The sequence below is a fragment of the Myxine glutinosa genome, chromosome 6, assembly GCF_964187855.1.
Source record: "Myxine glutinosa chromosome 6, kmMyxGlut1.1, whole genome shotgun sequence".
Taxonomy (NCBI): domain Eukaryota; kingdom Metazoa; phylum Chordata; class Myxini; order Myxiniformes; family Myxinidae; genus Myxine; species Myxine glutinosa.
The window spans coordinates 90,958,655-90,986,554 of NC_136266.1; the positions used below are offsets into that span (position 1 = coordinate 90,958,655).

General features: G+C 45.4%; 1 protein-coding gene and 1 pseudogene across 9 annotated transcripts in view; one reads left to right on the plus strand and one right to left on the minus strand.

The window, feature by feature from the left end:
• LOC137430089 (uncharacterized) overlaps positions 1-27,900 on the minus strand; it is a 214,287-nt gene that overhangs the window by 157,811 nt on the left and 28,576 nt on the right. The gene's annotated exons all lie outside the window — the stretch shown is intronic.
• Positions 24,161-24,547, plus strand: LOC137429234 (transmembrane protein 263 pseudogene; annotated as a pseudogene).

The following is a 27,900-nucleotide window of genomic DNA, read 5'->3' on the forward strand; positions in this document are numbered from 1 at the left end:
AGGATTGATAGACGTGAAAGCAAAGGAAAAACTACCCTCCATACATCTAACATACCAACGCAAAACCAAACAAACTCCATGATACTTAAACAAGGTTGGACGTGAACAAAAACAAAGTGAAACCAAACACATTATATCAAAAGTGTTTATTTTCTCCACAAGATCGAGGTTCATAGAAGAGCAAGGTGATGGAGGGTAGGAACTGAGAGTGGGGCAGCTAGGCAGCAGTTGGGAACAATAAACAAGGGAATGATGAACAGGAAAGGAGGAGTTAGAGGAGGGGAGGAAACAGTAACCTGAACGTAAGAGGGTTGGTATATAGGAAGTGTTAATTAGGGCATTAGGATTGTGGGTAAGGATGTCAAGACCCATGAAATAGCCAGAAGACAGTCGACGGCAATGCACTGACAGTGGGACACCACATGGGCGCAACATGGGAAGGAACGAACAGGAAGTGGAGATAGTGAGACAGAGAGAGAGAGAGAGAGAGAGAAGTGTGAAGGAAACATAGAATGTCTGGCTGCGTTTATACCTACAATTTACCTTCATCACAAAGGCAAATACAAACGACATGCATCTATCAATGATAGATCGTTACAGGAATTTGCAGGTACAGAGGTGCCAGACAGTACAGCATTGTTTCTCACACTTCTTGGAAAGTGATTTAGCTGTGAAACAATAAAAAAAGGGTTGAAAACATTATTCGAGAACCATATAAATACATCAGGTTAACCTTCGCATGAGAGTACAGTTAGAAAATCCATTTAGAGCTATACAGAACCGACTTGTCCCACAAGCAAATAAGCAAATAAACGTATCCATCCCCTTGTTTCCACTATGTCACGGCCCTTGGGGCCCTTTAAACTAGCCACAGCCCTTGTGCCGTCTGATATTTAAGTGTGTTAAGTCTTCTCACCATTTAGGTGTCAAATCAGACCTCAAAACGCAAACATTCTAGTGAAGTGCTGAACAGATGATGTACTACAGGTTATCGTGAGAACGGCGTGCCAAAAAAAACAAACAACACTGGGCATGGGTACTCGGTAGTGTTGCGGAATTGCAACTGTGACTTGATGAAAACTCTTTTAACATTAATTTTCATTTCAATTCTGCATGTCAAACATTGCATGTTGATGGGATAAAGGAAGCGCTTAGCTACAACTGGCCTGACGTGCTACCCCCAGGATGCAAGTCCTGACTTGGTTTATCAGGTGAACGAAGCAATCATAGACATTTCAGTCCCTTATGTTTGGTCAGGAAATCCTTTTTGGCCAAGCGAGCCACACATGTGCATGTACACCTCGAAAGCAAAAAAATAATCAACTCAACACAATGGTGCAAAACAAATCTTATTTTGTATTGAAAACCCTTTTGGTAAAACAACCTCTGGGTGGTCCATTGGCGTAATTGACCTTGGGTTGCAGTCCAGGATAACCCACGCCCCCTCTGCACCTCCTTCCCCAGATATACGGAACATAAGATTGACTATTCCCAAAACATGTTGCAGTTCCATGAGTATGACGACAGCACTGCTTGGGCCAAGGAGCATACTCATCAGGAACCCGGTCTTGTGGCTTCACAGGAGTCTGTATAATATCTCCAGGATAAGCTGGCAAGCCAACCTCAAAGTTTGCTTTTCCCTGCCTTTTTTGCTGACTGAGCTAAATGAGACAGCTTACGTATCAAAAATGGCTCCAAATGAAATCCAGACCCAGCTCCTTCCCCTCCTGTCCCTCAAAACAAAGTCATGGATGCCAATGCATGGACGCCAACAGGAAACCTCGAGCTTGACTTCCCAATTCAATTGGCTCTCAATGTGTTTCTCTGATCTTTACATGCTTCATCAAATTCCCCCAAGCAGCATCTGCTATATTGCCACTCGTATACTCCAGTGTGGTGTAGCTAGCTGGCTTGTCAAGTGCTCTCGGGACATATTTGCACACCTCACGGCCAAAGTGATAGCCAGGCTGAACAGAGCGGTGTGAACATGAACGAGGAAATAACAGATGAAATTCCACTCACAACCTTGTCCACTTTAACTCAAACTACAACAGATGTGTGTGTTTCACTTTCACTGAACATGATACACCACACGTCCTAGCAATAATAATAATAATACATCGAGAGAAATGCTTTGCAATACATGTCACCTAATGGTCCCAATGTATGTTCCTGTTCCAAGCAAAAATAAAAAGGGCATAACTCCGTGAAAAATTGGTGAAACGCCCTGAAACTCAAACTTGTTCTGTAACTTATAGTAAAGCCATGGAGCAAGATTCAATGGAATATGTTAAAGGGTATGGAGAAAAAGTCCAGAAAACCACAGGTGGGACGGACAGACAGACAGACAGACAGACAGACGGCCGGACGGACGGACGGGCAACAAGCGGACAGCAAACCCAGAGTCTCCTCAATGGTAGGGGACTAATAACTAAGGAGTTCATAGTCTTGACACACAAGGACATGAGTGGGATCTGCGAGTGGCAAATTTGATTGGTCTAATGACATTAAATGCCATAATATTTTGTGCAATTACTGCTAAATGAAAGGTTGTTGAAAGTGCCAAGAAGGCAATTTCTGTTCTACAGTGTTCAAGTATATAAAATTCAATTAAAATTAAATAAAGATTTTAAAGGACGTAGAAAAAAAAAATCCCGGAAGTTTACCGTCGTTGATGCAGTGTCTTATACACCACCCCATTAATCACCTCCGCCACCAAAGGGGGGTGGGGGAGCCAAAGGTTATGCTTTCACTCCTGTCAGTCTGCCTGTGTTTGTCTGTTTGTGAACAGGATATTTCAAAAAGCTGTGGACGGATTCGGACGAAATGTGGTGGAGAGGTTGGGTATATGACAAGGACAAATCAATTTGATTTTGAAGAAGATCCGAATGCAGATCCAGATACGAGAATTTTTAAAATTCTCAAGTGATTCTTCACCATTGAGCGACAGGGCCAAAAATGATATAGAGGAGAGCACTATAGCTCAAAAAGTTATGTATAGGTTATTACAAAACTAGATGGATGGATTTGATTCGGCTACAAGAACAAGCCGATTTGATTTTGTTCAGATCCAGATCTAGATCCGACCCTATCAGCCTGGCGGAGGTATGCTCTCCACAGAGTGCAGGTCTAGTTTCTCACTGTTATAACGTGCTTCAAATGTAATAATAAATATGTATAATACTAAAATGATTGACAGCTCCTGCACTTCACCATCGTGCTGGGGAGCTTAGACTGCGCAAAGTCATTTGCCACAAATTTGCTGTGAAAAATTATTTGCACATGAGGAATGTCAATGGCACAATAAAAACTTGGAATTCTCAATCAAATTTATATAAAAAGATGAAATACGGCTATTTTCAGCGAGCTGAGTGAGCACAAGTCACGTCACCGTGATGTATGACGCACGTGTCACATGGGACAGAAGTCCCGACGTAAATCCAGCACCAACGTAAATCCATCACGTAAATACTGCACATCTATTTTTCATACTTGTAAATGTATTTAGTAAATTTTCCTCTTTATGATGGGGCATTCAACTTTCTATCTCCCATCTTATATTTGTTCTTAAAAAAAATTAATAAATAGAGTGATTTTACTCCGTGCCATCTTGTTACATCAACGTCCACATCACGCGTGGAAACAAATTCTTTACTATAACTGCCTGAGTACCAAACTTTCACAAATATTATGATGATAAAAACCAACACATTTCATCACTTTCAACCGTACATTGTGGCGACTGTGTTTTGGATAGGTTTCTTTTGATCAGCCATTTTTTAGGTAGTTATCATTTCTAAGCTGTTTCCAAAAATTCTCACGATATAATTATAACATTGCCAGTTCCCAGTTACACAAGGATACACAAGGAACTTTAGCGCAGGAAGAGGGCATTCAGCCAATCATGGCACCAACCCTCGTATCATCACCCATCACATACCAGCTACCAACAAGTCCTGCCAATATTCCCATAGTATTCTATCTCCAATGCATCCAGGTACCTACCCAATTCCCATTTAAACTTATCCACCAATCCACTGCCTATACCTTTCCGGGGAGGCCATTCCATGCAAAACTGCTCTCCGACTGAAGATTCCTGCCTTAAAACTATCCTAACTCTCATCTTCTTTACGCTTACGTTATGGTGCTGTATATGGCCCTGCATTGCCCTCAAGTTCTACCAGCATTTGCCATGACAATAGATAAGGCCCAAGGACAGACACCACAAAGAGTTGGATTTCATCTGGAAAAACCTGCGTATTCCCTTGGACAACTGCATGTCGCTTTATCACATGCAACAGGATTTCAGACATCAGTTACTATGACCGTTCACAATATCACACATTTGCCATAAATATCGTTCTCCCAGCAGCACTCCTGTAGCGCACGCCAACAATTAAAACAATCTTTGCCTCGAAGTCTACACACCAATTAGACATCAACAACTTCATCTTTTAAAGGCCACGTTCACATAAACACTGATCTCATCACAACATCAATAAACCAGGACTTCGACACTGACAACGAGGCACAGAGACGGTAACATGTCAACATCAAAAACATGGCGTATAACCAGCAATTAACCAGTGACTATTTACCCACTGTCATTTCACCGGATCCCATCACAAGTAATACGTATAATACTTTGAGTGAAAGACCACGATTATAGCCAGCGAAGCCGGTGTTGTGAATGAACACGTACGTATTATGTTGAAAAGCCAGATTTTGCTGGATCCCTTGAGAATTTCGAAGCTTTGACGCACCAAATCGCTCCATGGAGGCCGCCATCTTGCGGATGCGGAAGTATGCATAACCAATTGGAAAAAGTTCAATAGGAGTTTGTTTCACCCGTCTTTTTTTTATTCACAATCTTATGCACCTCTAATTTGTAATTAAAATACTTTAAGACCAACCTCGTTCCCCAGGCCCACACGGGCCTGGTTATCTTCAATGAAAATCGTCACCAAACAACGGAACCAATGAGATTCGAGCATTTGAAAAAATATTTCAAAAAAGCTTATTACCGCGTTTCGGAGGCTGAAAACGGCGTCAAATATTCTAAAATTGACGAAGAATTATTTTTTTGAAATCTCGCGGCCGTAGGGAATAGTTTTTCACGGCCGGAAATATCCGAAGTTGAGATGGAATTCACAGAATTAATCAAGGAGGAAGTTTAATAAATTTTAATCTCATCCAGAATGCAAATGGTGTCATTTTGAACTAGGTACGGTACCTACTACACCTACCTACTACTAACTACCTAACCTACTGATGCCATCGTGATGGGTAAAATAGTGGCAAGAGGCTTTGGCTTCGCCGGCTCATTGCGGCTTTGCAGTCGGGTACTAGTATATTGGTAAACAATATGTCTGCTGTTCCATGTCTAAATCTTTCTGTACACCTGCCCACCATACGATGACATAATGTACATTGTGCTTCACAATATGATGTAAATCCTTACAATGTACAGTCATGGCCAAAATTATTGGCACCCTTGCACTTTTTTCAAATAACTCACAATTTTCTCGAAAAAAAGTTGAAATTGACAAAAATATTTGGTCCCCACAATTCTTTATTTCACTGTTAATATTACAGAACCTTTGTTTTTGATTCAGAACTTATATCATTTTAAATCAGAAAATAAAAAGAAATGGCATTGACAAAATTATTGACACCCAAGACTTAATATTTGGTAGCACAGACTTTAGACAAAATAACTGCAGTCAAGTGCTTCCGAAACCCATGAATGAGCTTCCTACACCTCTCTACTGTTAGTTTGGTCCACTCTTCTTGTGCAAACTGCTCCAGTTCTCCCAGATTTGAAGGGTGCCTTCTCCCAACTGCTGTTTTCAGATCTCCCCACAGTTGTTCAATAGGATTTAGATCTGGACTCATTGCTGGCCACTTCAGAACAGTCCTGCATTTTGTCTTGAACCATTCCTGCATGCTTTTTGAAGTGTGTTTGGGGTCATTGTCCTGCTGCAAGACCCATCACTTTTGACGGAGACCCAGCTTTCTGACACTGGGTTGAACATTGCGCTCCAAAATGCCTTGGTAATCTCCTGATTTCATAATGTCATGCACACGTTCAAGGTACCCAGTGCCAGAGGCAGTACAGCAACCCCAAAACATCACTAAACCTCCTCCATGTTTGACTGTAGGGAAGGTGTTCTTTTCTTTGAAGGCTTCATTTTGTTTTCTGTAAACATAGAGATGATGTGCTTTACCAAAAAGCTCTAATTTGGTCTCATCTGTCCACAGGGCATTCTCCTGGAAGGATTTTGGCTTGTTCAGGTATGTTTTGGCAAACTCCAATTGAGCTTTCTCAGCAGTGGTGTCCCCCTGGGTCTCTTACCATAGAACCCCCTTTCATTGAATTGCCGAAGGATGGTGCGAGTTTAAACTGTCGTGCCTTGTGTCTGAAGGTCAGCTTGAATCTGTTTGGCAGTTGATCGAGGTACTTTCTCCATCATTCGAACAATCCTTCGCTGCAATCTTGATCAAGTTTTCTCTTGCGGCCACATCCAGGGAGGTCGGCTACAATGCCATGGGCCTTAACCTTCCTGATACCCCCCAAAGCCCAGAAATCTCCCGCGATGAAGCTATCTCTGAGGGCCTTTCACTCACTCACCGCAGGCAGGTAGGTGGTCTTTCTGTCTTCTACCGACTCCTCTCCGGCCTTGCTCCCCCAGCTCTCTCTGTGCTCTGTCCCCCAAATATTCCTACAGGTCGCACAAGATCTGCCAGCAACCCTCTGATGGTTAAACTGCCGAAATCTCGGCTCTCTGCTCACCTTCACTCTTTCATTCCTCTTTTCTCCCGCCTGTGGAACAAACTCCCACACTCCCTTCAATCCCTCTCCTCCCTCCAGGTCTTTAAAACAGCTGTTCACCACCATCTCTTATCTTCCCCCATCCATAACCTTGATCTTTTCTACCCCCACTAATTCACCCCAGATCCACATTGTTTGAAATTCCAACTTATTTCCTGGAAATCCTGGCAGTGTCCATATGTTTATACCTCTCCCACCCCCCCCCCCCTTCACATGCCTCCCCCCCTTCACATGCCTCCCCCCCAAAGCCCTCTCCCTCCCACAGATCTCTCGATGTCTCCATGTCTCTCGGTCCCTGCTCTCAAATGTTGTGTTTGTGTCCTTCCCCCTCTCTCCCCATCTTGTCTACCGCTCCCGATGTTATTTGTTTTATGTGTCTGTTTGTCTTTCTGTGTGATTAATGTTCGCTCTTTCACGAGCCTCGATCTTGTATACAAAAAAAAAAAAAAAAAAAAAAAACATTGCGTATGGTGGACACAGGAACATCAAGGTTTGTGGAGATGGACTTGTAGCCTTGAGATTGTCCATGCTTGGCTACAATCTTGTGTCTGACCTCCTTAGACAATTTTCTCCTTTTCTTTCTTTTCTCCATGCTCATTGTGGTACACACAGTGACACAAAACAGCAGAATGACTCCTTTTCTCCATTCAAACTGGTTGAATGAGTGATTTTTATAATGCAGGCACCTGCAACTCACCACAGGTGAGTTCAATTCCAAAGTAAAGGAGAATCACCTACTTGAAATCGAATTTTTTTCTAACTTCCAAAAGGTGACAATAATATTGTCTGGGTCATTTTAGGATTTCTGTGTGGAATAAGCTAACATTTAGTAATTTTTTCAGCTTTTTTTGTTTTGTTCCACTGCAAACCAAAGTAATACACATGTGAATACCAAAAGATTTTTTAATTTCAACAATTTTCTGGAAGAGATGGTGCATTATTTGAAAAAAGTTCAAGGGTGCCAATATTTTTGGCCACTGCTGTACCATGCTCTAGCCAGGGCATTGGAGATGCTAAAGCAGTGTCTCAGAAAGGGTTATGCTGGGTAGTTTTCCATAGCTTTCCCAGCAGTCAGAGCAGGAATATGTAATTTGTTCAGAGTGCCATAGATAACTTGCCTAGTCTTCACAAAAGACTCTATTAGGTGGGATTTTTAACTTCCACAAATGACCAGTGTTGGCAGATGAATCATCCAATGTAATTTCAATCCAATGGACGACACACACAGTGATGTATCATAGGTCAGGTCAGCTATGCGAGCATGCGCCGGAGCAGTGCGTCGCCGCATCCACTTTCCGACGATACTCCAGGGGCCTCCGTCTGGCCATCCCCCAGGCTGATGCCTGGCCCATCCCTATCTCCATGAGATACCGATCAACATGCTACAACCACGAGACATGCAGTCGACACGTTGGCCTCCTCCACTCATGAGGCTCCCTTGCTGAGAGTATCTGGTGAGCTGTATCCGCATCCGGAAAACGAGCCACATGTCCATACAGCCGCAGCTGACGCTCACGGACCATACAGGAAACAAATCTCATCTGAGTCTCTCTCAGCAACCACTCGTTGGACACAAAGTCCAAACAGCAATAGCCAAGGATTCTCCGAAGAGACTTGGTTCCAAATGAGTTAAGTCTCATTCTCTGGCCCTTGGTGAGGGTCGAAGTCTCGCATCCGTAGAGCAAGACTGGAAGCACCAATGACTTAAGGATTCTGACTTTCGTCCTCCTGCATAGATACCAACAGCGCCACACCCCATGAATGAATGAATCCATGACTCCCCAGGCCTGACCCAGATGTCTATCAACCTCTGGCTCACAACATGCGGAGACATGAATAACACTGCCAAGGTAAGTGAATCTCTTGGTGACCTCAACATCTTCGCCACAAACAGGCACAGACAAGACAGCAGCATCCAATATGTCATTGAAAGCCTGGATTTTGGTTTTGACCCAGGAAATCCGTAATCCCAGTGGCTCTGCCTCCTCATTCAGTGCTTGGAGGGCCCCCATAAGAATATCCAGCATCTCCGCAAAGATGACTGCATCATCTGAAAAATCAAGGTCAGAGATCTTGACACTCCCAAACGATGCACCGCAGCCTGACCTCTCCGACATCCTCCCCAGAATCCAGTCCATACAAGCGTTGAAGATTGCGGGAGCCAGTACACACCCCTGTCTGGTGGACAACACCTCTGCACCAACCCGACACACACCCCTACAACCCAACAAAGGAAAGTTAACCCATGCTTTTCCTCCCATTATCAAAGAGTGTGGGTCCTGAAGGCTTTGTCCCAATCCCATCATCCGATGAGCTGCCCTGCAAAGGGCCCTGCAAAGGGCAGCTGCAAAGGAGGTACTCCCACGGAGTGGGTTTTTTTTCAGTTGTGTTCTTTTTGCGTGTTGCGAATGACATGTTTTATGGTGGCCGGAGTGCAAAACCTGCCACCAACCTCCTGGAAAGAGGTAATCCGACTGCAGGAAGATGTCCGCAGACACAGTTTGCACAGGGCTTTCACTTTGCAGCAAGGCACCAGATATGGATGGCCATTTGCTTACAGGGAGCTCCTCCGCCGAGCTCCTCTGCCCCGCCCTTTGACAGGTCTTGTTTTAATCCTGCTAGGTGTCCATATCCAAACACCCTCTGTGGGTGACTGGACCAGGCGGAAAAAAAAACAACCTTTTTCCTATCCCCCATAAAATGTGTGACTACTCTAAGTCTGGCTCCTACCCGTTGACCTGCCTGGCTAGGTAAGACCTACCAGGAGCAAAGCTCCCGCCAGTATAGCCCAAAGGGTCACAGGAGCACGCACCAGAATTCGTTTATAGCTGCGTCATTGTGCTAGGATTCCTCACATATGTAACAAGCGCCCCCATTGCTGGCTATTGAGGCCATTTTCCACACCCTCGCTGGAGTGGTTCAGCCTGGGTCCCATGAACGGCCATTCCCTGTTTGAGGCCTTGTCGAGGTTGCCGTGTCAGTACACGTGCTTAATAAAAGTTGTGGATTGTAACTCGTGGAGTGTCTTAGTTTCGTCCATACTTTCTGGCACTGGGTCAAGATCTGAACGCAGGCCAAAGAGCTCAAGGCGAGTGTGTATACCTCCAAGCTATCCTGCCAGCCCATGATGTAAATCATTATCTAAGTAAAAACTCCAACTTTCTGAACATGGATCTTCTTCCTGCAAATCCAGAGCATAGACACTCTGGCAGTGGGGCGTCCCATGTTTGACTCAAGGCAATCGAAAACCCTCAAATCTCAGTGCTGAAATGCACATGGCTTATCCCAGGAGTGAACCCTTCACTCCCCCATGCCACCACCACTCCGCCCTCCCTGTCAACATATTTCTCTGGGGCAGATGAAACAGTCAAACAATCACTTAGCTGCTCGTATATATTTATAAGAGTTACTTAGAGATTGCAGGGTTTGTTTTAGAAAACAATATTTTACTCACAATACTTTTCACGGAATGTTTATTGCTTTTTGTTTCATAGGGAGACTTCTCCAAAAGAACCGCCAGTGGGTAAAGAGAAAGGAGAAAATTCAAAGAGACAAAAGAAGAGGAGATCTGAAGAGTTCTGAAGAGATCTGAAGAGAAGAGGAGATCAGGGGCATCAGCTAGGCACCGTCTAAAATTGAGGTTTAGAACATTTTAGCCCAGAACATCTTCAAACGGCGGGTCCACAACTTTAGCTGTGTCTAAAAATCACCTGATTATAGGCCCAATCCAGGGAGGAGAGAGAGAGAAAGAGAGAAACGGAGATGAAAACATGGACCCATTCCAGAGTTAACAACAACAACAACAACAACAACAACAACATCTGGGATGGAGCATATTATTGCTCTTCATTATGTCATTCTCAATGATCAGATTTAAAACTTCTGTCACCAGAAATGTCACAAAACCTTGATGAACGCAACACAGAGCGAGAAAGGAATCAATTGATCAACCATAACCATTTAATGAGCATTAATAAATTCCTCACTCTGATATGATCGGTCATGTTGGGTCATTTAGACACACAAATGAAGTATGTGCCTGTGAGCTTCGAGAGCCATTCAAGAGTGACAGAACCTGCAAAAGTGGCCCTGATAAATCAAGGAATGGGGAACTTGGAAAATGCACGTGCTGTTAAAAAATACACTGCGAGAGGGGGGAAAATGTTACTGAGGATACATGTACAAGTGTTTTTGGTGCAATGAGACAAGAATGCACATTAATTCTCACATTTTTCAAAAATTGTTTTTAAAACCTTTGGTTGTCAAACCCTGACGATTCACAATTATTACCTCCACAGATTCCTTTGCACAAACTTGGTGGTTTCACACAAATCCAAGCATGCGGGTTCTTGTCATCCTTTACACAACACGCCGTGATTTCCCATGAGATTTACCAACAAATATCATTATATAATCAAGTGGAATAAATTGTGACCATGAAGACGTCACCTTACCATTTCGTATTTACTGAAAGATTACGATTTACTACACCACCTGGGCCAGAACCTTTTATTAATTTTTTTGGTCTGAATTAAAAAATATATTATTAATAATGAAATAATTAATATTTAAATATTATTAAATTAAATAATGAAATATTATTAATTAAATAAAAAATAATAAATTACATATTATTATGAATTAAAATATATTTCAAATATTATTTTTTAGAACGATAAAAAAACGCATCTCAAGGTATTAATGCAAAAAACGCCAATTTTTTTATCTTATCCCTCTCAGCATATGGGCGTTAAGGACAAGATTCTGTACAATTTGCCAAATTGAGAGCCAAAGTACTGCGAAACTGCAGGTTTGTGTTCTGATTCATGTTATACATTGTTCAAAATAGAAAATTTAATTAAAATTAAATTGTTTCTTGACTATAGACTGACATTTGTAGACAGTCCGACAGATAGACAAAGTGGAGCAATTGCTTATTCCCGCTTTTGATTCACGTGCACGAGGTAAAAACAACGGTACAGAGTTGGAAACACACATAACACGAGGTTTTTGTCATAAAAATTGCTTTTGACACTTTTTTCTATTAGGAGTCTGTTTTCATTGAGTTTCACAAAAATAATTATGCAGTTGCGTGACATTTACTGCTAGGGTGTTGGTCTGCATTGATGTGTACAATTATGAGGGGCATTCAAAATGTTATACGAACGGCATAATGAGAATTGTCCATGACATGCAAAAAAATAAAATAATAGGAAGTAATTATATATACTGGTAATGTATATTGAAATTGAGTAACTCTCATTCCGAGAACATTTGGAATATCCATTGTAATAGGGCAATGAGAAATTCGACGACTACAACAATTTGTTTAATGACCTCAATTATTCCAACATGCCCATGGTGCCTATGGTGGGGCAAGCCAGGGAAAGTTTCAGCCGAAGTCGTTCATGAACTGGCTGGACATGGGTGACATTCGAAGGAAGGTGGCAGGAGTTTGGAATTTCTTTAGAATGCTGGCACTAACCTACCGACTCTTCACAAGACACCGTGGGATATCTTATTTTCAACTAATGTTAGCAGATGGGACACAAACATTAACGTCAATCCGACAGATGGTGCAGTTTGCCACACAATGTCATGCCTGCAAAGTGCCATGTCAATGTCAACATGTCAGTTTACAGTTTGGGTCGGGAATCATAACCAGGCTGGATAACTGAAAGGTAAGTGCGCTACCTCTGCACCATCGTGTCGGACTACAATGACAAACTAGATATCTGCGATCACAACAACATTGCCCAGAGTAAGCCTTCTTATCCTTGACGATTACCTGCGATTCAAAGAGGGCCATGTTTTTCAGACCGCCATCCTTGACCTTCAACATTTATGGATAAAATGGAAATTAAGAAAATGGGTCCCCAGCTACAATCTATCCATAAAACTCAACATCACGAAACTCAGAGGCAAATTATTCAAGTTTCTCTCAAATATATATATATATAGTGCATTCAGAAAATATTGTTGTGGTTTTTGGAATAAAAGCAACCCTCCCTTTAGTTAGTTGCACCACAACATGTAGCCTCGCTTAGTCAGTTATTTCTTATTAAATGTGAAGTATAGTCTCCTTCCCAGTGTTAGTATGCGTTGAGGCAGGTAGAGTAAGGGTAGGCCTCATTGGAGCCTGGAATGCCATGTGATGGGCCTAGGACAAGTCGGGCAGGCCCGAGGGAGGAGCTGGAGGGCATGGCTGGTAAGGAGCAAACAGCCAATGGGAGCTAAAGGAGAGTGGCCAATAACGGCGGCCAATGAGAGCTAAAGGGGAGTGGCCAAGAACGGCGGCCAATGAGAGCTAAGGGGGTTGACTGATGAGGGGCTGTCACGACACGTGACCCCTGGCGGCCAGTGGAGGCCCGTGGAACATTCTGGTGGGACTCCGGGGGATGTAAGACCCGTCCCGGACCCCCGAACTCTCTCTCTTGGGATTCGCGCTCTGGATTCGCCTCTCTCGGGATTCGCAGGCTGGACGCTCTCTGGACTCTGGACGCTCTCCGGATTCGAACGCGATCTCTCTGGCCTGACGATCTCCCTGCCTGGACTCCCTAATATAGACTCTCTGTCCCGGGATTCTGAACGCGCTCCCAGGGCCCTGACGACCACTGCCTGGACTCCCTGCACGTGCGTTTTGCCTCGCTGGCTTCGGGACACACTGCGTGGATTCCCGTTCGTGCATGACTGAGGTCGACGTCTCTGCCACGAACATCCTCAGGGGGAAACGCCCAACGAGCCATCCAGGGCGAACTGCACCAAGCGGCCGCGCTTTGTGCATGTCCCCCTCTTCCACCCCTTCCCTGAACGAGTCTGAGGGCCCTTGTCTGGGAAACGTAAGTAAGGTGGTTAAGATTCTCTTCTGTGTCCCTTTTCTATCACCAGTGTACATTTGTGAATAAATCTGTGGTTTGTTTCCAACTTGGCCGTTTTCGTCCCTTCACCATTGGCCTCGCATTGCACGAGTTAAAACCGCTCGATCGGGTTCATAGTGATTAATGGCACAAGTCACGCGACGCACAAACCGCTCGGCGTTAAAGACCAGCGTGACTCGTGTGAGGTTCAGCCCCCGTCCTCGCGGCAGCATGTGTTGAAGGTACTCGGGTTGTGACCGGAAAGCCTTCCACGCGTTAGCTGTGGGTTCGGCGGCTGGAATTGCCCAGCAATCCGTCCTCCACGAGTATAGCGTGGGGGCGGCCTCGTGGACTCGAAGTTCGAGGGGGAGCAGGGCTTAACCCCCCCTCAATACGTCAACGGGCTCGAGATCCGCAACAGTAATCAGACCCCTTCACTTTTTTCACATTTTGTTATGTTGCAGCCTTATGCTGAAATCGTTAAAATTCATTTTTCCCCTCATCAATCTACACTCAATACCCCATAATGACAAAGAGAAAACAGGATTTTAGAAAGTTTTGCAAATTTATTAAAAAGAAAAAACTGAAATATCACATTGACATAAATATTCATGCCCTTTGCTATGACACTTAAAATTTAGCTCAGGTGCCTCCCATTTCTCTTGATCATCTTTGAGATGTTTCTACACCTTTATTGGAGTCTACCTGTGGTAAATTCAATTGATTGGACATGATTTGGAAAGGCACACACCTGTCTATATAAGGTCTCACAGCTGACAATGCATATCAGAGCAAAAACCAAGCCATGAGGTCGAAGGAACTGCCTGCAGAGCTCAGAGACAGGATTGTGCTGAGGCACAGATTGTGCCGAGTGAAGCCTACAAAAAAAATCTCTGCTGCATTGAAGGTTCCCAAGAGCACAGTGGCCTCCATAATTCTTAAATAGAAGAAGTTTGGAACAACCATTTCTCTTCCTCGAGCTGGCCGCCCGGCCAAACTGAGCAATCAGGGGAGAAGGGCCTTGGTAAGAGAGGTGACCAAGAACCCGATGGTCACTCTGGCTGAGCTCCAGAGATTCTGTGTGGAGATGGGAGAAACTTCCAGAAGGACAACCATCACTGCAACACTCCACCGATCAGGGCTTTTTGGCAGATTGGCCAGACGGAAGCCTCTCCTCAGTGAAAGACCCATGAAAGCCCACAGAATCTTGTTTCTCACAGTCTGAGAGTCCTTTAGGTGCTTTTCTGCAAACTCCAAGTGGGCTTTCACGTGTCTTTCACTGAGGAGAGGCTTCCGTTTGGCCACCCTGCCATAAAGCCCCGATCGGTGGAGTGTTGCAGTGATGGTTGTCCTTCTGGAAGTTTCTCCCATCTCCACACAGAATCTCTGGAGCTCAGCCAGAGTGACCAACGGGTTCTTGGTCACCTCTCTTACCAAGGCCTTTCTCCCCTAATTGCTCAGTTTGGCCGGGCGGCCAGCTCTAAGAAGAGACCTGGTTGTTCCAAAGTTCTTCCATTTAAGAATTATGGAGGCCACTGTGCTCTTGGGAACCTTCAATGCAGCAGAATTTTTTTTGTAGGCTTCCCCAGATCTGTGCCTCGACACAATCCTGTCTCTGAGCTCTGCAGGCAGTTCCTTCGACCTCATGGCTTGGTTTTTGCTCTGATATGCATCGTCAGCTGTGAGACCTTATATAGACAGGTGTGTGCCTTTCCAAATCATGTCCAATTAATTGAATTTACCACAGGTGGACTCCAATCAAGGTGTAGAAACATCTCAAAGATGATCAAGAGAAATGGGAGGCACCTGAGCTAAATTTCAAGTGTCATAGCAAAGGGTATGAATACTTATGTCAATGTGATATTTCAGTTTTTTCTTTTTAATAAATTTGCAAAACTTTCTAAAATCCTGTTTTCTATTTGTCATTATGGGGTATTGAGTGTAGATTGATGAGGGAAAAAATGAATTTAAACGATTTCAGCATAAGGCTGCAACATAACAAAATGTGAAAAGAGTGAAGGGGTCTGAATACTTTCTGAATGCACTGTATATATATATATATATATATATATATATATATATATATATATATATATATATATATATATTTAATTATGTCACAACCCCAAAAAAGTAGGTCAACGGCATTAATCAACTAGAATGGCACTCGGTAGAGCGCATACCTCTGCCAGGCTGAACAGTTTACATTTTATATCCCACTTATAGGCCGGATTTGCTCAGCTGAATCAAAATCTAATTAGCTTGTCTTGTGATTGAACCAACTCATCCACCAAGTTTTGTCCGAATCCATCCATAACCTTTTGAAATATCGTGCTATATATCGTTTTTTGTCCACATCTCTCGATGGTGAAGAATTAATTACTTAAGAAATTAAAAACTTCTCGCATCCGGATACATATTCGCATCTTCATCAAAATCAAATCAATTCGTCCTTGTCACACACCCAACCTGTCCACCAAGGTTCATCTGACCCCGTCCACAATTTTTTTGAGATATCTTGCTCACAGACAAACATTTAGACAGAGAGATAGACAGAGGAGAAAACATAACCTCCGTCCACCTTCGGTGGCGGTTGAAAATATCAGGTGCACAACTTCAGCACAGGTCCACTATTATGATGCAAGAATATCTTGGAAGGCCAAGTGGTCTTTGAGATTCCACTTTGAGAAATGGTGGTTTTGTACTTCTAGTGGTCGACAAAATTCTGGCGTACCATCAAAAATTGGGAGCACTAATTGTAGACACAACACCTACAACAGCTATACGCCTCCCCCATCCTACAGGGGGGCTTCATTATGTATTAAAGTATAAAACGCAAGGTAAGTCTTACATGGAAATGCAACTGTTGGAAGCAAATGCACCATATAGACAAACACCCTCCCTGAATTTAAACACAAACGTCGATTCACCCTCACCTAAAATCTCCTATGATTTCTCACGAGATGTGACGAAATTGGCATCAGATCGAGATTTAAAAAAAAGAGACATGAACACCACATTCAATATAACAGTTAAATCTTTAACGAGGCAATCATAGTGTTACAGCCCTCAGACTCATCCCAGTCATCTTTTTTTTCTTTATTTCTTTTTTGTATACAAGATCCTCGTGTAAGAGCTAACATTAATCACAAAAAGACAAACTGACACACAAAACATTCAAGGGGAGCGGTAGACAAGATGGGGGGGAGAGAGAGGGAAGCACACAAGCACAACATTTGAGAGCAGGGACATCGGGAGATCTGTGGGAGGGAGAGGCCATGGGGGGGGCGGGAGGCATGGGAAAGGGGGAGGGGATGGGAGAGGTGTAAAACACATGGACCCTGCTAGGACTTCCAGGAAAGAAGTCGCAATTTCAAAAAAAGTGGATCTGGGGTGAAATTAACAGGGGTAGAAAAGATCAAGGTTTTTGATGGGAGAAGATAAGAGATGGTGATGAACAGCTGTTTTAAAGACCTGGAGGAAGGAGTGGGATTGAAAAGAGTGAGGGAGCTTGTTCCAGAGGCGGGAGAAAAGAGGAATGAAAGAGTGGAGGTGAATAGGCAGTTCTGATCTGGTTCTGATCCGGCAGGTCGTGTCAAAGTGACCGCAACGGTCGACCATTTCGAAAACCCCGATGTCTGCATCCAAATGCCATGGTACCTTACCGAGTTGGAGCCCCAAAACGACCCAACATCACGCCGGTAGGTGTCACATGTCTTGATCTGATTAAGTCGAGCCCATTACTGAATACACGCCCGTGTTACCAACAAACAATCGGGATCCTTAACTTTTTTCAATCGGCATCCTTAACATAGTCGAGGCTTGTGGAAGAACTAGAATTGGTACACTGAACGGATCAGGACACAACATGACAAAAGTTGAGAGAGGGGGGAAACACCAACAGCAGAGTTGAAGGCCAAGATAGACTCAGACTTGGACAAACAATGGGTGAAGTGAGGAATGAGGAGCAGGGGAGGATGCATCAGGTGGGTAAGATGGCTACAAAAGAAAACTCTCAGGAAGCAAAGCTGGAAATTTGGAGGAAGGGGAGATTGGGATGAGGTGGGGGAGGGGAAGGAGGTTAACGACAATAGAAAAGATCATGGTTTAAGATTGGGGACAATCTGAGATGGTGGTAAACAGCTGTCCTGAAGACCTGCAGGGAAGAGCGAGATTGAAGAGAATGTAGAAGTTCGTTACACAGATGGTTGAAAAGGGGAACAAATGAGTGGAAGTGAGCAGTGATCCTGGATTTAGGTAGTTTAACCAGAAGGGGTTTGATGTTGGACCGTGTGTGCCCTGCAGAAACCTGGGGCGTGTGGCGGGGAGATGAGGTGGGGGACAAAGCATGGAAAGAGAAGAAGGGGCTGTAATGTCTTTGTTATAAACATGCGGACACACAGAGAGCATCAAGCACCATCTTTATTCCAGGCAACGGCAACGGCAACCTCAATCGGCCCACCAAGCGCCCTCGCTCGGCCCCGCCTACAGCGGCCTCCCGCTGGCTCACAGCGGCCTCAATCGGCCCACCCAGCGCCCTCGCTCGGCCCCGCTCACAGCGGCCTCACTCGGCCCACCCAGCGGCCTCGCTCGGCCCCGCCCACAGCGGCCTCACTCGGCCCCGCCCACAGCGGTCTCGCTAGGCCCCGCCCACAGCGGCCTCGCTCGGCCGTACACGGTACAAACTCCTTCCCTCTGAAGTCACATAGTCTTTGAAATATGCTGGTCGCACAACGCGTCTAGAAGAAACAAGCGGGCATTGATCCGTGGACACGACCGGTGATGGTGAGGCATTGGACACAGATGACGGCTCCCCACCAGGCACCAAACTAGGCTCAACTGAAACCAGAGGAACATCCACACTACTCTCACTACCATGAACATCCGGCTCCACAGATGGATGATGGGCAACTGACTGAAAACGTGGGCACGGGCACCTCAATGGATGAGGACACATCGCATGGCGGAACGGAATTAGTGTGTGAATGACCGGACCCGCGAACTAACAACTGATTCACATGACGTTTCCAGATAATCCCGGCCGAAGTACGAATAAGGTAGTTACAGCCGGACCGAAAACTCGGACTACAAGTACAACAGGCGGCAGCCATTTCTATCGGTGTACATACCGTAAAACTTCGACTACAAGACTATAACGCGCACTTTTGTTTTACCCAAAAATCTTTTTTAAGTTGAAGGTGCGTACTATACATAGATCTAATTTTTTTGTAAGTTTTTTTCAGACAAACGATCGTCGAGAGCGTCTTCAAAAAAAAAAGTGGCAATACTCAAAGAACAACAACAAAGAATAGCTAAATGTTTGATATAGAACATATAATCTGCAAGTTCACAATCATCGATACATCGTACTCGTGCTCCTTCCATAATTTGATGATAAATTGCTGAAACCGCATCAGTTTTGCGTCGAGTTTGGCCGGAAGCGTCTGGGCGATGGTCGTTCGATGACGGGCGGAGAGACTGTGCCGCTTCATAAAACGATCTCCCCATCCACGTGGCGCCTTGAAGGTGACCATGTTTGGCAGGGTCTTCGTAAGCATGACGGCTTTCACACGCACCTCCGAAATGCTGACGTCACCGCGTTGGTGCCGACGATCTGTGACCCGATCGAACAGTTTGGCCTCGAGCTCGGGACGGGCGGCCGGGTGACCCCGTTCGGCCATTTTGTTTCGTGGGACCGACTGCAGACGCTCCTTCTGTCGTCTCCATAGTCTGATGTTCATCTCAGATATTCCGTCCGTCTAACCCTAACTCCAGGACAGGGAGCAGCAGTCATTGCCCCTGTGTCGAGGCCTTAACTAACTAACGAACACAATCCGGCCAGACAACACAAAGTTTTTGTTAAGCTAATGATAGATATCCTAATTATTCCATATTCCATGGTTGTATCGGTTGAATGCATCATTTAGGAATAAGCTGCAGCTAAACTTTTAGATTCGAAGCTCTAGAATTACAATTGTTTGTTCATTCACTCGATGCACTAAATGGCACCCGGATGTGGATGATTTGTGCAAATTAGCTGAGCACCATACCTCAACAGTCGAGCTCTGTGCTTACAGATTTGTGATGTTTGTTTAGCTGGATCAAGACTTCCAACGGATTCCTCTTGTTCGCGGGTGTTTTTTGTACAAAGAGAATTTGACTTTCTCACCACTATGCACTAGATTCTGCCCAACTTGCCTAGATTGTCACACAAACTTATCGGCTGAATGTATAGAAAAATAAACTTGGTAGAACAATAAACACGGATTTCTACCTTTTGTACAATTGTTTCTACAGTAATTCATAACGCGCCTTTGACAACTGGACCGCACAGGAGCAGGAGAACGCCTCCAGGCTCATGATAAACAGCACTGTTCGCCTCACGGGCATCGAGTTCCCAAAAGATCACATCAAACAATTGACAGCCATTTCACAAGGAGGGATTTTGTTACCACCTATTTTAACCACAACTTCCTGGATGCTTTGGCTCGCTCACCAAATCGTATCTGTAAAATGGCAGCTACTTTCACACATATTTTGCCAAAGGTGGATGGAGATTACGTTTTCACCCCTGTCTCTTTGTCTGTCTGTGAACAATATATCTCAAAAATATGTGGACGGATTCGGCCGAAATTTGGTGGAAAGGTTGGGAATGTGACGAGGACGAAATTATATTTTGGTGAAGATTTGGATCTGGATCCAGATCTGATAATTTTTTAAGTACTTCACCATTGATAGGGCCAAAAACGATATAGAGCAGGATGTCTCAAAAAAGATGTGGATGACTTGTGACAAAACTTGGTGGATGAGTTGGGTAGGTGACAAGAACAAGCCGATTCCATTTTGTTTCAGGTCCAAATCCAGATCTGATCCACTATCAGTGGGATACAAAATGCAAACTGTTCAACCTGGCGGAGGTGTGCTCTCTACCGATCGCCATTCTAGTTGGATATGGTACCAGAGCAAAGGCCAACTCTGGCAAAAGAAAACCCTATTACAATTAAAGTTACTAGGGCATGCCCGTACGTGGGTGCCCGTTCCTTGCCAAAAAAAAAAAAAAACGCTACCCGTACGCTCTACCCCGCCCGTACGCCCGTACGCCCGTAAACAAAAAAAACAACGCTCTTCGCTTCCGCCCTTCGCTCTGGGAGAAATAATGCGCATAAGAAATCGAGAAATTATTATTTTCTCCGGAAGAAATCGAATTACGAACCGTAATGGCGCACGCGCTCGGCTCGGCTCGCAACAACGCGTTCTGTGATTGGCTGCCGGAAGTGAAGTCTTCACTGTCCGGAAGGTCGCAAATCGCAGTTACGATGAATCGCAAATTAGTTTTATTTAGTTTTAAAACATAGTTTAACGGCAACATAGTTTTCCAACGTGAAATAAATGAATACGCTCTCAAATGTGCCGTCCGAGGCAGAGTCTGTTCGCCACGTTCGGCACACGTGATAGCTCGCTGCTCTCTGATTGGTTGAATCGTTTTTTGGACACAGCTCGGTAACTACTTGTCCGATTAATATGAAACCTTGAAAAGGCACATCATCGGGTCCCCAGCAATATACCTGGCAAGTTTAAAGTATATCGGACCCGTGGTTGTCGAGAAACAGCGGTCACAGACATACATACATACATACATACATACATACATACATACATACATACACACAGAGATTACTGGAATTATAGATAGATTACAGCTTTTTCTGAAACGCTTGAGATTTAACCACAGAGAAAATGGATGGAAAGTTAAGGTGGGGAAAATTCATTTTGTGCCTGTGGCTAGTAATACCCCCAACCTCCAGCAGGGGTCAGAAAACCACGTACACCGTGCCATACGCACAGGTGAAAATCTCAAATCGTCCTCCCATCCTCACAGGGGAGGGGTGGGCAGAGGTATTATTTGTGCCCATGACATGAAACTAGGTACTCCACAGCATGTATAAAAAATATGATGGTAATCATATAAGCAGTTATCAATCCCATAACATTCAGACATACATATATATATATATATACATATACAGGTGGCGACATGATCAGGTGCTGGCGGTGGTGGTGCAGATGGTGCAACAAGAGGTGCTGAGGTCGAGAGAAAGAAGAGTGGAGAAGGAGACTGATGGGGGAGAGGTGTGGTTTGTCAAAGAGGGCCAAGTGGTAAGAGGTGGAAAGAGGAGGAGGTGGAAAGCAAGAGGGCTGTCAGATGCTTGTGATTGGCAGGTGGTGGCAGACCTAAAGCCACAATTGGTATTCCCAGAGGAGATCTGTGTGACAAGGTTGCGGCCTGACATTGTCATTTGGTCAGGTGCAATAAGACAGGTCATCTTAAGGGAATTGTCGGTACCTTGGGAAGAGAATATGGAGGAGGTGCACGAGAGGAAGAGAGGAAAGTACAGTGAGCTGGAGGCAGAGTGTCGGGAGAAGGGTTGGCAAGTTTCGTGTCAGCCATTTGAGGTGGGGTGTAGTGTAGAGGGTATATTGGCAATTCCTTTTCTGCATTTCTTGCTCGGCTTGGAGTGTGTGGGACAGAAAGGAGGATGTGTGACAAGGTGGCCCAGGTTGCCTTGAAAGGCTCATTTTGGATATGGAGGAAGTTTATGGAGGCACGGCGAACGGTGTAGGTTGGTTGTGTGTGGTTTTTTTTTCTTTTTTTCCCGTTACTATTATTATTGCTTATTTTGTGTATATGAGTGAGTGGGTGAGTGTTTTTTGCATGAATTAATTTTTGCATGAGTGTGTGTTTTTGTATGTTGAGTGGTGTATGTTGTAAGGGTATGTGGTTGGTGTGTGTGTGTGTGTGTGTGTGTGTGTGTGTGTGTGTGTGTGTGTGTGTGTGTGTGTGTGTGTGTGTGAATGATCTGGTGTGTTTTGTTGGTGAGTGGTGAAGGGTATAACGGTGCGTGTTTGAGTGTTCCACGGTTTGTTTGGTGCTGTGGATTCTGGATGCGGAGGTGTTGTTGTTGTTGTCGTCTGCGTTTGCACTGGCTGGGGGTGGGGGTATGTACGCATCCAGGTGTAGTTGCTGCATGTGGATGTGTATGTGCCCCTGCTGGCCCACCTTAGCTGACCGTATCGAGGTTGAAGGGCCGAAACGGGATGATGCTGAGGACCTCGACTGAGGACCCGGTCAGTGCGGCACACTTGTGACCAGGTGTGTTTTGAACTTATTATATATATATATATATATATATACAGAGCGGTTGCTTAATTACCCAACACACACAAAGTGAAAAGCATGGTTAAGCAATTAGTTCATGCCCATCAGTTTGTCTGTTCGTCTTATCAGGTTATGATCGAGGAACAACTTTTTCAAATTGGATGTTATACTTTGAACACAAACCAGAACATGACTCGGAAGTCAGGTTTGCTGTTTTACCATACTTTGGCTTTGAAATTGGCCCGATCACGCATGCGCAGAGAGGAGTGGAATACTATTTTTACTCTATCTGCCTGCCTGACAGTCAAACAGAATTGAAAATCATTCCAAACAGGAAACTTGCTGTTTTTAAGGACGTGATAAAGGACACAAATAACAGACACAAAGAACTAATGTAACATGTTAGATAGTGTGATGTAATCGACTCTGGGTAAAACAGTGGTAAAACCTGGAATTAATTTATTTATATGCCTTTAAACCTCTTTAAACCTTTTTAAAAACTGAATTCTATACGTAAACACTGCAGAACACAAATTGCCTTCAAAGTACTTCGAAGAACCATGATATTCCTCTTCGGAGGGTGTGGCTTCAACAACCGCGCGCACGCCACGCCCACACCATCAAAAGCCCCACTGGCCCGTGCCTGTGGATTATGTCCCAATAAGGTAACCGCTACATGCGCCCCCCCAGAATGCACTCGCACGGGCAATGTCAGTTTTCGGGGGGCCTTAACCACCCGGCCGAAACGACTGATGACCTGAGCAGGGACTGTGAGCGGCTTGGCGGTGGGCGGGCCAACCGGGGACCTACCCGACGGGGGACGGCCCCACCGTGGGGTTGAGCCAACTGAGGGGGCTGGTCAAGGCCTCGGGGAAGGCTGCTGAGGTTCCTCATGGGCCTCGGGGGAGGCTGCTGAGGTTCCTCATGGGCCTCGGGGGAGGCTGCTGAGGTTCCTCACGGGCCTCCCGAGGCTGCAGAGTAGGAGTAGGAGTTGTAGTTGCGCGAGTTGTAGTTTTCTACACGCGAGTTGTAGTTCTAGTTGTAGAGTTTTCATGAGTTGTAGTTGTAGTATGTAGGAGTTGCGTGAAGGTGATGAGCAGCAGTGCCGCCAGCGTCAGTGCGCGCGAAGGTGATGAGCAGCAGTGCTGCCCGCGTCAGTGCATGCGTCAGTGCGCAAAGGAGACGAGCAGCAGTGCTGCCAACGTCTCGTACCTGCGTCCCTTCGGAGGATCCTGGAGAAGGCTCACCACTCCCGTCAGAGCCAGGTAGGCAGGCTGTACCAGTGTTGTTACCGAAAGCTTCGCTCTCTGCGTTATGAAGGGCCCAAACAGCAGTGAGGTGCTGTTTGTTGACCATGCGGAAGATGAAGATGGTGACTACGTATCGGCACATCTCCGCACCGAGCCCGAAGATGATTGTGATAAAGATCATCCAAAAACAGCACCAAGCATGCTATGGCGGGTAACCGGTGGCTTGTACAATGCCACGAGGGGTGCAGTGGGAGCCACAATTGGCGGAGTGACCTGGATTGGAGGCAAAGGCTACGAGGTGACCAAGACTGTGGTGACCACAGTTCCAGCGGCCAGCGTCGGCATCGTCAAAGGCAGCGTGTCTGCGGTTGCTGGTGGCTTCTCATCTGTCGGATCGACTGTGGTGAGGAAAGTGCCTTTCGGAAGCAAGAGGAAGGATAAAGCGGCCTGAGATCTATCTTCTCACAGCCATCCTTCCTGGTTAATTTCTCGAGCTGCATGTAAGGCTGAGCCAGGCCTGGCTGTTTCCCTTAATGGGTGGGAAGGCCTTTTCAGACATGTCACCACCTGACCTGGTACGTGAACTAATAGCCGTTTGACATCTGCCTCTGTTACTCCATTGACAGAGCTCAGGGTTCGGATCCCATTGTCTTAGTTAAAAGTGCAGACCTGTGTTGTTTTGTTCTCTGGTGATTTCTCTCATTTTTGAACATGTTGATACTTTAACACCAGAACGTAAGCTGGGTTTGTCACAAAAAGGTTGGTTTGACCTTGTTGTGACAATTTGCAAGAAACAACGTCCATTTCGTGCTCCTGCTATGTTTGGCTTTCCATGCCTGCTGTTTAGATTCAAAACGCATAAAGGGTGATTGAGATAAACATCTGATATTTTTCTGGCCAATGTATCCTGTGTTCTGTGCGTTGATTATTCTGCGAGTTTTTTTTCGTATTAATACACAGTGAATGCTTGACCGATGTCCCACCTTTAACCGTTTTGCTGCTGGGGATTAAATGGTCGCCCAAAAGAGAATTGACCTGGTTTTCCATCCGTGGACAGGCCTTTCTTTTCATTTCCTTTGTGTGCAAGCCTGCATGCTGTGTTTGGAGAATTATAAATTGATCACGTCGGGGTCACCAATGTAGGAGTTGCGGATGACGAGAGGACAAGGCCATTTCTTTGGTGTTCAAAGCTCCTTTATTCCAACAGCACTCTCCACGTGAACGGAACTCATACAGCTTTTATAATGCCAAAACCCTCTTCGGAGGGCGTGGCTTCAACAACCGCCCGCACGCCACGCCCACACCATCAAAAGCCCCACTGGCCCATGCCCGTGGATTATGTCCCAATAAGGTATATATAGATAGCATGAGAGGGCGTGGAAGGTGAGAGGGTCGGGGTGAAGAAGATGCCGATGGACTCGTGTTCGATGGTGATCAATAAGGCCTCCGTCTCCTAAACTGCGACTCCAGTACTCCATTAATACTGACACTGGATGGATGGACCAAAACTGGCTTTAACCCCTTGGACACATCCAACAATGGTGAATTTGCATGGGTGCAAGAAGCACACGAGATGATTTATCTGGTTTAATGGGATTCCATGGGTTTAATGGGTTCCTCGGGCGAGTGAGGCGTGCTTCGAGCTCTCCACGGCATCGAAGTTTGAGTGTTTTCCCATTCTTGTCTTTGTCAAATTTCCACTGGTTATTTTGCTGTGTACGTGTTATTGTGTGTTTCTAGTTGGTGTTGGTTTGTGGTTCGTGCAAACTTGTGTGTAGTTAATCGTTTTCTGAGTCGTACCTCGTGCGCGGCCTGGTGACTTGGGGCTTCCCTACCCCCGTCGGTGTTTTGTCGGTTTGGGTTATTTCCTTCGCTGTATTGCTTGTTTCTTTTATTTTGTTTTCTCCCCCTCACCTCACCTCCCTAGACAAATAATTCTATATTGATTCTTTCTCTCCTCCCGGACATGTGCTTGTTCGCTCTCCTCCTCGTCTCGGCTTGTGCCCCGCCCCCTGTATCTCGTTTTCTTCCGCCTCTGCACCTTCTTTCTCAAATCCACGTTCTCGCTTGGAGACTTTTCCTGGATTGTTTTTTCATCGTTCTGTTTGGAAATTGTTGGAATATGTTTAAACCGCAGCCGTGAGGCTGACGCCCCCCCCCCCCCCCCCCCCCCCAGAATTTACATGTTTTAAACGTTTCCCAGTGCGTACCCTGGTCAGAATAGGTACACCGTATCCCTGCGTGTCGTAAGAGACGACTAAGAGGGTTGGCGTCAGGAAGGGCATCCGGCCATAAAAACATTGCCTCAAAAAGAGAACCATGACCATCACAAGTACATATGGGCAGGGTGCAGCCCGAAGTGGAGATCGGTTTCTGAGGTTTGGGACATGGAATGTGGGGACAATGACAGGGAGATCAGGAGAAGTGGTGGAAGTATTGGTCAGAAGAAAAGTGGACATATGTTGTGTGCAAGAGACGAGATGGAAGGGAAGTGGTGTGAGAATGGTGAAGGGTAGGCAGGGACAGAAATACAAGTTTGTGTGGCAAGGGTGCCCGGAGGGCGTGAATGGTGTTGGTGTCCTGTTTTCTGAGGAGTTTGTAGACAGTGTGGTGAGTGTGACTAGAGTGAGTGATAGGTTGATGATGGTGAAAATGATGATTGGAAAGCTCTTGGTGAACGTCATCTCGGGATATGCTCCGCAGGTTGGTCGAAGCGATGAAGAGAAGGACAAGTTCTGGTGTGCGATAGAGAAGCTGATGGAAAACGTGAAAGATGAGGAAGTTGTTGTGGTGGGAGGAGACCTGAATGGACATGTGGGAAGGAGTATGGATGGTTTTGAGGGAGTTCATGGGGGTTACGGATATGGTGTGAGAAATGGAGAAGGTGAAAGGATTTTGGAGTTTGCTGATGGAGCTGATTTGTTGATTTGTAATACTCAGTTCCACAAAGAGGACAATAAGCTTGTTACATACACGTCAGGTGGGTCGACGACAACCGTTGACTACCTGATGGTGCGTCGGCGAGATAGGGGGCACCTCCGGGACACAAAGGTGATCCCGGGGGAGGAGGCTGTTTCACAGCACCACTTGGTTGTCTGCGACATAAGGGTGAAAGGTGCGAGGAGAGCTCGGCGGGTGAAGTACCAACCGAGAATGAAGGTGTGGAGGTTGAAAGAGGTGACAGTAAGGGAGGCATTAAAAGAGAGGCTGAGTAGGGTAGAGGATGATGTGGTTGAGCTTGAAAGTGGTTGGATGTCAATGAAAGCTGGTCTGTTGGGAGCCGTTGGTGAGGTATGTGGATGGACAAAAGGACCACCGAGGCACTCGGAAACATGGTGGTGGGATGTTGAGGTTGGAAAGAGGATTGACGAGAAGAGGAAGAAGTTCAAAGAGTGGCAGAAGGCGAAGGGTACGGGAGCAGAAACAGCAGAGCATGAAAGTTATAAGGCAGCCAGGAAGGCTGCAAAGAAAGAGGTAGCAAAGGCGCAGGAGGCATGTAGGAAAATGTTCGGAGAACGCTTGGATTCGGAAGAGGGTCAGAAAGCAGTATTCAGGATTGCAAAGCAGATAGCGAAAGAGAGGTGTGATGTGATGGGGGTGAGTTGCTTGAAGGATGAAGTGGGACAAATCGTTGTCGACCCAGATGGAATTAAAGGAAGATGGAAAAGCTATATGGAAATGCTGTTGAATACAGAGAATGAATGGGATGGCAACATAGAGAGTAACCCAGTTTTAGGACCGGCAGAGAAGATAACTGAGAAGGAAGTTGAGGAAGCGATAAAAGCAATGAAGAGTGGAAAAGCG